The 17880-nt window shown below is 36.2% G+C and overlaps 1 protein-coding gene across 30 annotated transcripts in view; it reads right to left on the reverse strand.

Moving 5' to 3' along the window:
• Positions 1-17880, reverse strand: part of LOC137488526 (uncharacterized) — a 250769-nt gene that overhangs the window by 212957 nt on the left and 19932 nt on the right. The window contains exon 4 of one of the 30 annotated variants that reach the window (XR_015516881.1): positions 6471-8340. The exons of the other annotated variants lie outside the window; for them this stretch is intronic. The gene's annotated coding sequence lies outside the window, so the exon portion shown is untranslated. Of the gene's footprint in view, positions 1-6470; positions 8341-17880 lie in introns of those variants that run through there. 30 annotated transcript variants of the gene reach the window in all.

A 17880-nucleotide genomic window follows, 5' to 3' on the forward strand; every position in this document is an offset into this window, starting at 1 on the left:
TATAGGTGTTCCCCAGTACTGGATTGCAGCTGGAAAAGCATCCGCTGTGTAAAATATATGCTGGAATAGTTGGTGGCTCATTCCACTGTGGTTAGCCCTAATAAATATAGCACTAAGTTGAAGGAAAATGAATGAATGAATGTTTTATGACTGAAAGTATTAAGGATGATTTTTCATATTGTTTATTATTATTATTATGAATGAATGTTTCTATATCTATAATAATAATAATAATATTAACACTAATAATAATAATAATAATAATAATAATACAATATCAATGTACTACTTTTTGTCGGAGTCTCTGTGCAGCAATACATTTTTATTATTATATTGTCCCTTTGTAGAAATGATTCTTTTATTTTTATTCTTAAAACATACTTGAACCTAGAAACTCTCACCACTCCAAGTAAAAAAAAAATCCAGTTTGTCCACCTTTGTAAGGGTTAACACAGGAAGGTGACAGAGCCACGACGACAGATCATCAAGTAAACCACAGGAATCAGTAGACAATACAATCCAGTGCCCTTGAGCTACAACAAACTCTCACAGAACATCAGACCTTTTTATTGTTGTTGTTTTTTTTGGGGTTACTGTTTATTTTTACTGTTTACTTACATCTACTGTTTACGCTGTAGGAATTTACCCTTTTTTGTAAACTTCAGACCTGAGGATAATAAACGGTAGCAGAGCGTGGGTAGAATAGAAAGTAGGCCAGATAAACAGTGTTGCAGCAATAACATGTCTCGTTACATCACGTTCATACATAATGTCATTTAAGGTTGCGCCGGTATCCTGTTTATGTTCTAAAGCCAGTCTTGTGTACGGTGCTATAAAGCTGCTGGCTTAAGCCGAGATTTTCCATTCAAATGTCAAACGCAAGAACGTCCTTTCTCGTTTCTGCCGTTTGTCATGTCAAATTCAGCAAATTTAGACGGTGAAATACGTTTTGTGGCCAAAGAAAACAGTCATTAATCCAAGAGGCACAGATGCAGGGAGAGGACTAGGATAGAAAATCAGCGGGGCTATATTTGAGCTAATATAAATTAATAGCTACTGGTACAGGTCTCACTGGAGTTATCAATGGGACCTTACTTCTTTCTCTGGGGGTAACGGACGTAAAGAGCGAGAGGCTGGGAGTCTGGCACCAGCCGCTGTCTGTCTGCGCAGACAGAGTGAGTTATGCTTCCAAGATATTCTTTGCCTACAGCTATCCTTCATCCCAGAATATAATGGGGTTGTTAGATGCAGAAAATGGCTCGTCTTCAGCATCTACTATTTGTGTGAAGGAAGCCGAAGTGACAATTAAAATGATTAATATTAGTCAGAGTCTGAGAAATCATGAAGCTGGGGTATAAATATAAAGGAAGACAGAAAATACATATGAGAGGAGAATAAAATAAAGAGGGAAACGGATCTTGACTAAAAAAACCCAAATTGGAAATGCTACCATTTTTAACATTAGCATGACAGCAGCTTAGTGGTTTTAATGATATTGTTTTAGTAACAAGGTTGAGTAAATAATCAAAAGGGCATTTTTTTTTTAATGTTAGGGGCTCCATCATATACCCGGCGCAGTAAGATGCTATGCCGCAATATGTTGCTATTTTCAGACCAGCACAACATAAATTTTTATGTTTTGCACCACATTGTTAAAATACCAAATCCATTTGCGCTATAGGTGTGCCAGTCTATATAGTGTTAAGGCGCTGTCATGGTTGTAGGTTTGTGCACACTCCTGAGTGTCTGTTTGGTCACATGGTTTTGTTTTGTTTTGGTGTTCCACATGTATCTGTTACATCAGTTATGTCACGTGCAATGGTAGAGGTTGTGCTGTCCTGATTAGCCTGTTGGCTGCGGTTCATTATCTCAGCTATCTGGACAATATAACAATATAACAAGGAGGATAAATATCTGTCAGCTATCTGACTATCTAGACTGAGCTCCTCTTGTCTCTTGTCAGTTTGTTGTTGGTTGTTCATGCAGTCTGTTGTAGGCATGGAATGATAACCGTGTTCAAGGTATACCGTGGTTTAGAAAAGTCAAGGTTTTAAAACCCTCAAAATTTTCTGCTATACCGTTCCTAAGGTATGAGTAAGAATTTTTTCTTTACATTTTTTTTTTTTTAGGATAATAGTATCTCTAGTAGTAAAGATCTCCAAAGTTGCCATTTTAAATTGTAAAAAAAAATTAGTTTTTTTAAAACAAAGAAAACAGCAGAAGTAAAAAAATTTATTTGAATTATTTAGCCTGACATGTTTACTGTTCCAAAACATTTAAAATGTTTCTCAAATTAAAATATATCGTATAAAAAGGGGAAAAAGGTTTTGTTTTTTATGCAGACATTTGAAAATAATATATTTTAGGTCAGTAATCTCAATACTGTGATACCGTGAAACCGTGATATTTATATTCTAAGTTATCATACCATCAGAATCTTATACCGGCCCATGCCTAGTCTGTTGGCCGGACTGGCACGAATATTACTCTGGACCCCCGATCCGCTATTCTGTTCAATGGTCTGACTCCCGTTCCCATATACGTGTCACCACTTCGCGTACCTTTGTTTTGTTTATTTCTGGTTGGATTTATCCTCCTTGTTATATTGTCAATAAAGTGTTTTACTTGCAATTGGATCCTATCCTATCCTATCCTAGTACTCATTCCTACACATGACAAACACATTGTTGGCACATTGCTATTCTGAGAAACTGAAATAGACCGTGCAGTTGACCAAGTAAAAGCTGGTCTAAAGTTCTGTGCAGATTATTTGCTGGAAATTAGAACTGAATTTAGAAATAATTTTTAAACAAATCTTTGCACTTCACAAACAAAATTAAATGTGTAGGCTAATGAATGCATCTTTCAATGTATTCACTGTTTCTTTATCCAAGAAAGTAAAGGAGTCATGTAAAAAGTAAAGAGAAAGTAAAGAGGTCGAATGGAGGAGGCTCATTCTTTATCCTCACGCTGCAGATGATCTGTTTAACTGCTTTCTTGCTAGTGAAGCATTCAGTTTTTTCACTTACAAAGTCTGCCACACAAATAGTAAATGCGCCATGGTGCAACACAACTGGTTCTTAAAAGGGAATAGGAGATTAGACTCTGATTGGTTTAATGTACATTATGCTCAAAACACACCCATAACTCATTAAGAGAATAAGCACAACACTGTTAGACCATACGTCAAGGCACAGAACGTATTTTTTCATCATTACAATAGCAAAAGTGGATTCAGACATGCTGTTTTGTTTCATACGCTTTAGATTTTTGCGCTTATATCAATAAAATAGAGCCCTAGATGTTTCAGATATAGAAAACATTGGAAATATCTCTATTGGTTCAGAGTGAATAAGCACAGACCATTTAGTAAACCAATTTACGAAACAGTTCACCGAATCATTTGAGCCTTATAGTCATTAAACCTTTACAGAAATATTTAGTAAATTCTCTTAATTTATTTTCTCATCTTTATAATAATTAATTGGTATGTAAATTACAGAATAGTTTTTCTTCATTTGGTGACACTTTAATTTAATGGTCTGTTTGTTGAATTTAAGTTACATTGTATCTACATGGCAACTAATTCTCATTAAATTATAGGTAGACTGTTAGGTTAGGGTTATGGTTGAGGTTAGGGTTATTGTAAGTTGACATGTACTTGCAAAGTTTGGTTTAGACAGTTAAAGGTCTGTTGAATGAGCAGTATCAACAGATATTAAGCAGGCAGTCTACTAATACTAATAAAAAAATTGACAATCAAAATAAAGTGTTACCCTTAATTTAATCAACATTAACTTAGGCCCAATCCAAATTTTTATTTTTGTACCCCTACCTTTTTTAATTACCCCTAAATTTTAAGGCTTTAAAAATGTACCCCTAAGAATTGGGACACCACTACAGCACCTGCACACGTCATCACATCGCGATCCCTTGCTTCATATGATATCAGACGATTGCGACTGCTGTAGTTATTCCAGTTGTGCTTTTTAGGTATTTATCTTCAGGAAATCCCTGAGGGCATTTATTATGTTATTATAACCACATAATGTAGCAGTAAGATCATAACTGTACTGTGTATTTACAGCTTGGCCATATTCATCTATGTAAACACACAAAAACAACATTAAAGAGCTCATATTATACATGAAATAGGGTCATATCTTGGTTGTAAGGGTCTCCAACAACAGTCTAATATGCATGCAAGGTCAAAAAACACTTTCATGGTCTTATAATCTGCATTTATTTTTACCTAATTATCCCTGTATGAATCGTCCAGTGATTCATTTGTTCCCAAGTATTCTTTGTAGCATGTAGTTTGCAGAAGTTTCCAGTAGTTTCCAACTGCTTGGTTATAATGCTGAGGTTTCATCTTTGGGTAGAGACTCGATATAATATCCATCTGCAGTGTGACTTCAATCGACCGGCATGTTTGTGTGTTTGTGGGTTTGTGTGTGTGTGTGTCTGGGTTCTGCGTCAGAGGGCGGGGCCTCAGGTTTGAAATCTCCCGGGTTTGCGCGTGCACGTGAATAACTTGATTTCGTTCGTACGTCATGGCGAAACACCTAATGACTCGGTATCAAGGCGACTCGTTTGAAGCACTACGAGTCGACTCTTTTATAGATGAATCAACCGTTTTAAACACTGTACTCTTACAGATTTAAGCCTTAGCTGGATACTTCACTTCACTTAGAGCTGTGTTACACACTACATGGAGGGGAATTTTCAAAAACCCATAATATGAGCTCTTTAACAATATAGAAGATTCTGTAAAAAGCCCATTCCCAGCCTCTAGACATTACTGACAGGGTATTCGAGTGTCATCGAGCATCACAATGTTGTGGGACTGCTATACAATAGTTATTATTATGGATTATAGATAGCAAAATTTTTCGGTTTTTAAGCATCTTTTTTAAAGCATGATGGTAAAAAAATAAAATGGTAATACTAATTTGTGGATCTCCTTACTTCCAGATGCTGCCATTCTGGTGTTGTTGCTGGTGTAATATGGGAAATTTTCTTACCCCCTGGTTTCGATTGTGGTCCTGAAAAATCTTAATTCGAAGGGCTATTCACCCCTTTCCCATAGCCCTACGCCTTCTAGTTAAAGAGAATTGGGACACCCCTACTCCTTCACGGAAACGCGCAAAATGAGGGGTAGGGGAAGAGGAAGGACTAAGGGGTAGAATTGGGATTGGGCCTTATACTCACATCTAGTAGTGTGGAGACTGGAGATCTCTCATTTGGGTCAATTGTAAGCACAATTTATTCTTTTAGACGAATTGTAGCCAAGAATTCAGAATTTAATAACACAAGATATAATTTTTTTTTTCTCTTGTTTTAGTAAATCACAGCCATAATGAACAAATTTGTTATTGGCTTAACTACAATAAGGAACAAATTATTACAACACTGACATAATTTTTTTAAAATCCAAGAACAAATTATTTTACTCAAATTACAATTATTAGACTCAAGGTGATACATATTTTTTACCCCGGCATTTAATATGAATTGAAAGTCTTCCACATTAAAATTCAGTTTCCACTGATATGCTAGAAGTGCATAGAAGTCTTCATGAGGTTGTACTGACACCTAGAGTTATGGATGTATGTCAAAAAAATAATAATAATCAACTGCAAAATTGTCTTTTTTAACATAGCAAAAATTAATTATTAAAGAAGCAAAGGGCCTAATAATATGAAGGTAACACAGATAAAGTGAACAAGGGCTTTGTTTTTTAAACCTACAAATCAAATCTCATAAAGCTGTATTGACAGAAGGAAAACACCTAAATGAAGTGCATAATGGTCATTTATGTTTTATCTAAAGAAAACACGGCTCATAGAACTGATTTAAAAATGAATACATAATAAAAAATAAATCTTGTACACATACATGTTATTTAAAGCCCATTGTGTCAGTGTTGGCCTCTTTAATTTGAATTCCCAACTTTACTTTATGCAGCAATTTGTCAAATGATAAAAATCACTGCTTGTGCTATTTTATTTTATATAATTTTAAGTGTAAAGTCTAGTGGATAGGTAGGCATGCCTATATTGATTTAGACACAATAATAAAACACAATGTAATGGCTTATTTAATGAATAATTTAACATTTTATACTTATGTTATCTTCCAGCTGTAGCTTTTTTTTTCTAGCAACAACCCATGCTCACTGCATTCTTCTGTGATTTTACTGTATCCTGCAGCTCTGTCTGTATTAGTTTACAGCTCCACATATAGGTTAGGCATATTTATTACACATTTTAACCCAGTTTTCCTGGGTTATGCAGACTATAGGAATGAGCAATTCATTTGCCATTTACTTAAAAAAAAAAAAATTCTCAGTTTACCAAAAGACATTTACAGGTATACTTTCACTCTACTTTCAATGAATTTTGTAACATCAATTAAAATAACTTTCGAAATAAAAATTGTGTGACCTAGACAGGATTAAACTCAGAATTCAGAATAAATTATGCAATTTTATATCATTCAATACAGTGATAAAGGCTAGGTCAATTAGCATTGTGTTACATTACATATTTTATGCATAAAAAATACCCAGAATGGCTAGAAGCAGACAACAAAATAATAATCAACACAGGCTCAGGAAAATGTGCCCTGGTGTACATTCTTAAAAACCGAGAAATATGTGAACTGTACATATGGTTGGTACATATGGCTGCATTGTATGTGTAAAACGAATGCTACAGGATGGTACCGTTGCTAGACTGACTGGTCAGTCAGTATCAAGCTGATATATTGTGCATGACGATAAGCTGACCAGTTTCGATTATAGACACACACGAGAAGGATGTTAATATTCACAGAAACGTATACAGTGGCCTTTGGTGGATTTCTGAGGAACGTCACATGACAAAACATACCCCAGTGTTTGAGATAGTCAAAATAGTGCAAAGCACCCTCTAGTACATAGGTCTTGTTTGATCAGGGTTGGAGCAAAACTGTGCAGGGCTACAGCCCTCCAGGAATTGAGTTTAAGACCTATGCTCTAGTAGATTTGTAAAAACAAAAACTGCAAGACAACCTAGTCCAGGGTACTTATTTGTCGATTCTCAAAAATGTAGTCCTGGGCACATGTTTCCAATTAATGAATATATTGCCACCCACAAATGTTTGCTTATTCTCTTTACTTTTGATGCATTTATCTATTTATATCACCTTTATACTTGTTGCTTTCTTGCAGTAATAGCTAAAAAGTATATGAATACTCAGTAAAGTATATGTAGAGTTTATTTGCAAGGGTTCCCCTTAAGTATCCAGTATGAATAAAAGGGTTAAAGACCTTTTTGTAAAAATTAAAAATAAAAATGTTAAAATAAATTTAATTAAATAATTGAACTTATTTTTCTCTTTAAAGAAAAAAATACTTTTTGTGACTTTTTATGAATTATTTAATATTGTGATATCATTTTAAGTCCATATCGCCTATTCCTAACACAGACATTTCTTAAAACAATATGAGTATGGCCACAACAATGTTAGAATCAACAAAACAGGAAGAAAAAAAAACAATCTTTGTCATGTGTGTTTAGCCTACGAACAGTTTAAATACTTTACATAAGCAGTTTGCGAATACAATACAGTTTAATGTAGCTTTCACCACTTAAACTAGACGGTTTGAGTGGGATCATGGTATCTGGATTTGATTGTCATCTGTGTCATATACTGAGTGCGTGTCATCCTCTATTTCTATCTCACATTCAAACAATGACGCTTTGATGAGGAGCAGTCACTCTCTGAAACTCCCTGTGAGTCAAGTCCAAGTCACTGTGGTGACAATTAGCCACGCATCTCACACGAGGAAATCAGCAGGGCTAATCTTAGAGTCATCTCATATCTCAATGGGCATGACCTCAAAGCAGAGAGAAGCCTCCCTCAGGGCACTTACAGTAAGCCAACACCAAAGTTATTACAGAAACGCATAGAGTGATTCAACCCACCAAGCCATAGAAGACAACAGCCTGAAACAGCGGCAAGGAGAGCATTTTGGAAGAGCAAGTTGGAGAATAGAGAGGGTAATCACTAGGTCCTAAGAGTAGCGACATAAAAAAACATGCCTTGACAGATCAGGGGAGGTTCTGTTTTGTCGTACATTTGCAGCAAAGGGTTACAGGAAGTAAAAAGCACGATGCAGAAGAAGGATCAAAACTCAGGCAGCACAAAAAAGTCACGCAAGTCAAGACAACCTCACTAGACTGATCAAACATCCTTCCTCCCTTACAAGCATGTGGACGGTCTGAACCCCAGAAGCAGACAGTAATTAAAGCTGTGTTGGAAAGCCTAGAAGGCTCACAGGAGATCAGTGGTTTTCTGAAAAGGAAGAAGGAGAGCAGGGATAACTGTCTTATTGTTCGCATGAATAAGTCTGCTACTTGGGTTTTGAAGCCGACAGCTTTTGTTTTGAACACACGTGCTGAACTTGCTGCAGCCTTGTCTCCTGGAAAAAAAGGGCTTGTGAAGTGTTTCAGATTTCAGGTGAAACGCCATAACACAATATCAGATTTTACCTCACTAGTTTAGTGTTGACCCTCACGTCATCTTTTGAGGAACACAAACGAATTCTTAAAGAATGTTTTAACTTTTTGCTCATATAATGAAAGTCAATGTGGTTCAAAATTAACTTTCAGTGTAAAGACATGCATTTATTTATCTAGATGCCAACACTAGGGCTGCAAATTTGCCCCACCATCCCATATTAGAAGAATTTGGGGCCAATGCCTTCAACAGAGGTCGTCATTTCTAATTTTAACATAATCTTTTGTTTGTTTGTTTGTTTGTTTAATTGTTGAGACCTAATAAAGGAAATTAAATTAAACATTTCCATTAAATAATTAAAAAAAATTTAAGAATCCTCAACTAGCAAATCAAGTGTATTCATTGATTTAGCATTGGACACCATTGGGTTATAAATGGGATTGTTTGTTTTTGTTGTAATAAGTTCATTATAAATGTAAAAAAAAAATCTATAATTATTAATACGATTAAATTATTGGTAACACTTTGTTTTAATGGTCCATTTGAGTATTAGTAGACTGACTGCTTAAACTTTTGATACTGCTCCTTCAACAGACATTTAACTGACTATAAGAAACTTTGTAAGCACGTCAATTTACACTAACCCTAACCCCAACCTAACAGTCTACTTGTAACTAATGAGAATTAGTTGGCATTTAGTTGCAATGTAACTTAAATTCAACAAACAGACCATTAAAAGTGTGACCAATGTAAGGATCCTCAACAAGCAAATCAAGTGTATTCAATGTATTCAGCATTGAACACCATTGGGTTATAAATGGGATTATATGTTTTTATTGTAAGAAGTTCATTATTAAATGTAAAAAATATCTAAATAATTAAATAATTAAATTTTTTTTTTCAATTTATTTATTTTTCTAAGTATTAATAAATTAGGAAATTACAATAGCAACTTTAATGTAATAATTTGGTTTATTTACCTTCGGCCCACCACCCTCAATCAAGTTTGGATTTTGGCCCTTCATCGGCACCCCTGATTTAAACGTTCTAGATTTTGAGTTCCAAAGAGGAAAGTCAGACAAAAACTATGACCATTTTTATTTTAAATGTATGCTAAGAAAACACAACATAGTTCTTCAGTCAAAAGCCCTCTCCCAAAACTATAACTGCATTTAAACTAGTCTTTTCATTTTAAAACAGCATTTTACAAATGCAAAGGCTCCTCGTCTATATTGCCAATTTTACTGAGTTCCAAAAAAATGATCTCCACCCACACTATAAAGCCTAAAACTTTTGCCAGCATCCACACCTGCTCTCTAGCGGTTGCATAATGGTCATATGAGAAGGAATTGACAAATCAGAAAATAATAAACAACAGTCAGAGGGTGAAAGTCTGCAATTCAGTTCATTTATATTCCCGTTTTTCAGTAGTCTTTTGCTCAAATGAGATTTACATAAGGATGATAAAACTATGATATTTAAGGCTTTCACTATGACATTTCCATTTACTGAACTAGTATTATTCAACAATGCTTACAGACAGTATATAGAATTATTCATTCTATGGCTCCTTTAAACTCACTTTCTTTGAATTGATTTAATCTCGTTCATGCTGGTAAAATAAACATTTCAATTTGAATGACACAGTTGTTTATGTGCAGTTGTATATGAAATACTGTTTTCTGTGATTATAAGATATATTTAATATTTTGAAACAGTTTCAATGGTTAGCACTGTTGCCTCACAGCAAGAAGGTCTTGGTTCGAGTCCTCGGGTGCTCCGATATCCCACACAGTCCAAAGACATGCGTATAGGTGAATTGGATAAACTAAATTGCTTGTATGTATGAGTGCGTGTGTGAATGTGAGAATGTATGGGTGTTTCCCAGTAGTCATTCATTAATTTTCTTTTCGGCTTAGTCCCTTTATTAATCTAGGGTCACCACAGTGGAATGAACCGCCAACTTATCCAGCACGATTTTACGCAACGGATGCTCTTTCAGCAGCAACCCATTACTGGGAAACATCCATTCACACTCGTACATTACGGAAAATTTACTGTAGCTTACCCAATTCACCTGTACCACATGTCTTGGATTTGTGGGGGAAACCCAACTGACCCAGCCGAGGCTTGAACCAGTGACCTTCTTGCTATGAGTCGATAGTACTACCTACTGCGACACCATGTCGCCCCAATATTCGGTCTGTGCGGGCCAATTTTTTTAGCCCTGCTCCCAAAAAAGAGAGATTACAGATAAAACTAAGGTGTGCAAGGATTGTAGCCCAAATGTCAGTTTTGTCTGCCCCTTTGACATGAGGCATGAGTGCCGCCATAATCCTGAGGTTCCAGTCCTGTGACTGCTAAAAGGTAAAATCGTGCAAAGGGTCAGATAACAGATATGCTGTTCCGAAATAACATCGGGACTCAGGAACTCTATACTGTTAGTCCGCCCGCTCCCGTTCAAATTACACCAGTTACCAATCACTACCAATCGCATTTTATTCAGAATGCAGACCTCTGTTTACTGGTTTACTGGGTTGCAGCTGAAAAAGCATCTGCTGCATGAAACATACGCTTGAATAGTTTGTGGTACATTTTGCTGTGGCGACCCCTGATAAATAAGGGACAAAGCCAAAGGAAAATGGATAAATAAATAAGTTTCATCTCAAATCACTTTCTCTTGCCCCAATTATTTAAACACTAGTATGTTTCCAACCAGTTATTTACTTACAGTATATAAGATGCAGCAACATAATAAGTTTGATAATGTACATCCAGCCAGTCATAAAAAACCAAGATACAAGATGCCGCAAAATACAGCCTCTTTGCATTTTTTTCTTCAATAACATCTGACTTGATGAACACTACCTGACAAGACTTGTCGTTGATCACAGTTATGCGAGCAACAAATAATAACTTGACCTCTAATTGATCATTTGAAAATGTGGCAGAAGGTAGATTTTTTTGATGAATCATCTGTTGAACTAAATCCCAATCATCACAAATTTAGAACACGCATGGACCCAAGATTCTCACAGAAATCAGTCCAGTTGTTGATGGAAAAATCATGGTTTTCGGTTACATTCAGTATGGTGGCATGCGAGAGATCTGCAGTGTAGATGGCAACATCAACAGCCTGAGGAATCAAGACATTTGTGCTGCCCATTACATTATAACCACCGGGGAGGGCAAATTCTTCAGCAAGATAGTGCTCGAACATGTCTGAGCTAAAATAAAGAAGAAGGCATTGAAGATGAAACCAAAGAATGATGAACTGCAAGATTGCTTTCTTTGCCATTCCAGATGACTTTGTTAATAAGTTATTTGAATCATTGCAGAGATGTATGGATGCAGTCCTCCAAGCTCATGTGAGTACTGTACATTATTTATGTTAAGTGACAAGACTTGTCTAAGCAAACTCAGACCTTACTGTCCTAATTAATTAAAAATCAAGGCATGATCATATTTTATTTTGGTAAAATAAGGGTAATCTAGAGGCCTTTGCCTTTCATATTAGCCACTTCTGATAACAACTGATCAACTACAATTCAAGTTATTATCTGGTGTTCCTAAAACTTAGATAGGCGACAAGACTTTTGTCAGGTTGTGTATAGCCCTTATTTAAAATATGCATTGAACAGCTATGCTGTTGCTAAAGAAGTGCAGCTTTAAATCACTTCATTTCGGTTCCACAAAAGATCCAGGGTTTATAAGTTTAATTCTTAGTTTGGGAGGGAGTGTTAAAAGGGCAACTGCATGGTAACATTTGCAATAAACCACTGAAAAATAGCAGAACAATCAAAAGTCCACATTCTATGTATAATAGATTTCAGCATTTCTAACCCGTTTAAAAAGGCTTCAACTCCAGGACTCTTGGGTTGCATTCCAGCCAAGGTTCATGGTAAACCTCTCTTCATATTGATCCAAGACTGCAATGTTTACCTTTTGGCTGGGTCCCGCTTTTACAGCTTACCTCACTTTAGAGGAATGACAGCGTTTTCCTTTCTGAATAATGTGGATTGTATGTGCGCGCAAGTTTGTCTGCGAAAACGACACACGCTGGGATGAAAATGAGCTGTATTGTGGCAGGCAGGGCTGGGGGCCGTGTAATACAGATCTGTGTGGTGTTGTGGCCTCCTGCAGGGGCTGATGGGAGGAAACAGCTGTAAGAGCCAGAGGGAAAGAGAGAGGCATACCAATACTCAGCGCTTCCTGGAGAACAGCACGCTTACTCCAAAACAACACTCCGCTACCTCTCCTCTCCCTTTCAGAACACATCTTTTATTCTCTTTTCCCTGCAGTTTCATCTGGTTGCGTCTCCTATCCCACATATGTTCATGTCTCACTTTGTCTTTTCTCAATTCCCCTCATCAGTTTATCTTTTCTCAGTTCTATTTCTCATGATGTCTTCTGTACTCTTTTGGATTTGTCATCTGGCTTCTTGTTTCATTTCTTCTAGTCATCTTACTTTGCATCATTATTTTTATCTCACTGACTGTTACTGTATGTCCATTTGATTTGTGTCATATCGTCTTATGTTATCTCATCTATACTAAAAAAAATACTGGGTTCCATGCAATTTGTGATGGGACAACATGAAGAAATTAGGTTAACTTATTAGTTTTTACTAATTTAAGTGTATTAAACAAAAAAAAAAAACACAAGTATTTTGTTGTAAATAAGTAGTTTGAACAAACAACAAATGTAATTTTTGAGTGTACTCTCAAACTGATTGCATATAAAAACACTTGCATATCAGTTTTTTTATCTTAAAAAGTTTTATTAATTTGTCACATCTCAGCTTTATTTATCTCATCTCTTCTCATTTAAACTGTCAATGTATTGTGTTATTTTGATTTAAACAAGTGACAAGCTTGTGATTTAGAGTGTTGCTATAGCATGAATTAGTATCAATGTTTCAAGCAAAGTTAAAACATAAATTAGCTTTTTTCAGCATCTTTTAAATCAGACGTTTCGGCACTTTCATGTTTGGTGCTAGCACCTTTTAACATTATGTTAGCATATTGTAATGCATACAACAGTTCTGTTTGGTTCTTGAATATGATTGGCTGATAGCCATGCGATACTCTGCAAATAACAGCACTCATACAGCCTCTTCACCCTTTAATCTTGTGTATTACTCCACCCACAAACAGCCACAAGCAGAGGACACTACAATTTGACAAATATCGCTGCTCTTAGACAACATAATGTACTTTTGAGGATTTTTTTAGTCAAGAATGTAGTTGTTTAGATTGCAGCTATGCAGTTTATTTATAAGAATTGTGCCTATTTTTAAATATTTATAATTTTGGAGTATCAGATTCAGTGCATCGGCTGCCATCAGCCTGTTTGACCAGAGCAAAGAACGTGACGGTTGACGTTCCGCCACAAGATGACGACAGAGACCATATAATAAGTCCTTAATGGAGAAAAACAGCATTTTCTCAGCATAAGCTGAACAAATCATTATAAATCAAGTAAGTGACATTTTAAGTTGATCTCTCTCTTTTGTATTTTCAAGAGCTGTATTTATACCACAGAAACTGGTAGTGTTTGCTTTTGCTCTGGCTTATTCAGAGTTAATTATTGTAAAATCCCAATGCAACAGAGACATACTGGGAAATCTCTCTAGATTGATGGCATGTCATGCTGTACAGCCTTGTAATCTTAAAAAGTGAGCAAAAATAACCTGTTTTGTCATCACTTTAGACATTACAATACAGAACCATTCAAATGATTCAAGTGACGTTTGTGAAGTAACAACGCTTTCTGCCATTCTGACGGTCAGCTACAGATGTAAATGAGTGGCAAAAGAAAGGAGTTCCTCTTACAAAATTGTTAGATTTTTTTTTAATATACATGAATATGCCATCGAACTGTTGTATAAACGTAATATCACACTCATAGCAGTGTAATATGGCTGTATATCGCCACTGGTGGGACACTAAAGCACTCGGCCTGCGGCCTCCAGCCAACGCACGCCTCCCACCAGTGCCGATTTACAGCCATATCGCACTGCTACTCATGTGATATTGCTCACATCTTTACATGATTGTTACATTGTTTTAGCATGCTGCTAAAACAGGAAGCATGTGCCTAGAATGTATAACCATTTTTACCATTGCATAACTGACATTTCAACAGCAACACTATTTTAAAACTAATCAACATATTGCTATTATTTTTAGCACATGGTTAACATATTTTAGCCACTGCTAGTATACTTTTAACATGTTTTAGCACACTAAATTAATATGTTGCCATTTTTCCACAATGCGTAGATGCTATCATGAATTAGCATGTTCCTACTTATCCATAACTAAAACTTATCCATAACTAAAACATCATTCATATACTAAATGAAAATCTGTTAAATCTAGCTTGAGCAGGTTGGCGCCTATAGAACTGCAGAAATAATGGTGTTGCCTTGGTTACTGCAGTAAACAATGCAGCATGATGTAAAATCTAGTAGGATTTAAAAAACTACACAGCATCCTGATAATCGCAGATTTAAATTTAGGCAAACATTAGCATACAACTATATGTTGCATAATCAAAAACAATATACAATTTTATACCTTGCCAAATAGCATTTAAGATGTTTTAATTATTTTTAAGGGCCTTAAATTTCTTTACATTGATTTATCAACTTTTATTACTTATTAAGACCCTGCGGACACCCTGTAGAAATGTATCTAGGGTAAATACAGTTTTAAACAAGTACACTGAGCTAAGATTTTAAAGTTTTGATAATAAAATGTCAAGTTTTTCTTTCTTATAGACTTTTCAGTGCTTTTTAATGGAAATTTGATCAAATACTGTAAAAGCATAGAGTCAGAATATGGTGGCTGTAAATATATAATGTTTGGCGAAGAAGTTTTAATCATGTCATCTTAATCTTTTGCATCTCTTCACATTTGACAGTTGCCTCTTCTTATCTCATTTCTCATCGTTCCATTTATTTCCCTTATATCTTCATTTAGTCTCTTTTCTTTGATTTGTCTAACCTCTTCTCCAGACTCCTGACCCCTCTCCTCTTAGATCCTGCTCATCTGTCCTCACACTCTTTGTTTATTTTTGCTCTTACTGAAATGCAGAGATTTAAAGGGAGGGAGGGCAACAGGGAGACGGAGGTCAGCGAGTTTGTCTGAGCTGATGTTGCTGTCATAACCGTTTCCCTCACTGCAACACTGAGGACGTACATAAAGGTTTCAGCTTTCAAAACATGTCCTGGATCAGGTGACAAGGTCAGCGTGGCTAGTCGGGTTATGGAGGTTGTAAAAGGTGGTCGGCACAGACTAAAACCATGCCCTTTCCTGACATTGTTGTCAACAAAAAACATTGTAAACTTCAGACTTTCATACTCAGCAGAGAAACAAAGCCATGGGTGTCCACATGAGATATTAAAACATAGAACCTTTTACTTAACGGCTGACATCACTGTCATTTATTTTAAAGCGATTCTTAAGACAAGCTTAATTAACCCAACACACGTACCCTCACAGGCAAACACTGCTGCCCTGCATTAAAATCACTTTAACATTCCTACCAAGAGCTCCCCAGTGGACCCATCCTCTTCCTCCTATACTGTCATAGAGCTGAAACATTCATTCCCAGTAGACCCTGGCATGGTTTGAGATGGCATTACACTGTTTGTGTGTAAATTATACCTTGGGGATAAAATGGCAAACTGTGAGTTTAGATTTAGTTCTGCATAAGACTCTGAATTCAGATTCACATTCAGATTTGAGAAGGCAACCCAGAGTCCCCACTACATACATCCTCATTTGCATCTAAAGAGAAAGCTGGCACATCTGTCGTTATACACCTGACAAAAGTCTTGTCGTTTATCCAAGTTTTAGGAACAACAAATAATAACTTGACTTGTAGTTGATCATTTGTTATCAAAAGTGGCTTATATGAAAGGCACAGGCCTCTAGATTACCCTTATTTTACCAAAATAAAATATGATCATGCCTTGATCTTTAATTATTTAATTAAGAGAGTAAGGTCTGACTTTGCTTAGACAAGTCTTGTCACTTAACAGAAATAATGTGCAGTATAGAATATAAAGTCATGGTGCAGTGGGAAAAGAATTAATATTGTGTATGACTCCTATGAGCTTGGAGGACTACATACATGCATCTGTGCAAGGACTCAAATAAATTATTAATAAAGTCATCTGAAATGGCAGAAAAAGGTCTTGCAGGACTCTGAGAGTTCATCAAGATTCTTTGGATTTATCTTCAATGCCTCCTCCTCCATCCTACCCCTGACGTGCTCAATAATGTTCATTTCTGGTGACTGGGCTGGCCAATACTGGAGCATCTTGATCTTCTTTGCTTTCAGGAACTTTGATATGGAGGATGAAGTATGAGAAGGAGCGCTATGCTCCTGAGGATTCTGCCCTCTCCTTTGGTTTGTATTGTGAAGGGCAGCACAAATGTCTTGATACCTCAGGCTGTTGATGTTGCCATCCACTCGCATGCTCCCATACTGATAGTAACCCTAAACCATGATTTTTCCTTCCCAAACTGGACTGATTTCTGTGAGAATCTTGGGTCCATGTGGGTTCCAATAGGTCTTCAGCAGTATTTGTGATGATTGGGATGAAGTTCAACAGATGATTTATCAGAAAAATCTACCTTCTGCGACTTTTCCAAACAATCAACTAAAAGTCAAATTATTATTTGTTGCTCTTATAACTGTGACCGATGACAAGAGTTTTGTCAGGTATTGTACAGTGTGTCTGTAAATTAGAAGAAGATTGCACATTCTTAAGGTGTATTCAGATTCATATTCAATATCAAATTCAAAGTCTAGTTTTCAATTTAGATTCTGGTCAAAGGTGTAGATGGTATAGGTGGGAATCTAATTTAAAACCGTTTTATAATCAACAAAACCAAAACTACATTTTGATTAATTGCACAGCCATTATTACTATTATGGTGGACTCATAGCTAACCTGACTTACACTTTTCTTTGAAATGCAGCTGTTTATATCTACATTTCACTTACACAGTATGCCTGACTGGAAAATTCCCTTGCAGTTTTGGGGCTACGAACATTCAAGTGTACCGTGGCAACCTCTCACTTGACAGAAGGGAAAGGCACAGCCAATCACAATGTCACAATGAGATTATTTGTATATGAATGCCTCAACCAAATTTCTTTAGCCTTTAAACTCTGTTTATCATAACACTTCAAGGTATGTTACAGGCTGTCTTATACAAACTCATCATTGTGAACTGTATGCCAAAGCTGAGCGGCCTTTTCTGAATGTAAGAAGGTACACCCACTGGATGACTCTGGTCTACAGGGCTCTTCTGGGTCTGGCGCCTTTATATCTATGTTCCCTTCTTCATAGGTCAA

Source organism: Danio rerio, chromosome 19 (assembly GCF_052040795.2).
Source record: "Danio rerio strain M-AB ecotype USA chromosome 19, GRCz13ab, whole genome shotgun sequence".
In the NCBI taxonomy this organism is placed as follows: domain Eukaryota; kingdom Metazoa; phylum Chordata; class Actinopteri; order Cypriniformes; family Danionidae; genus Danio; species Danio rerio.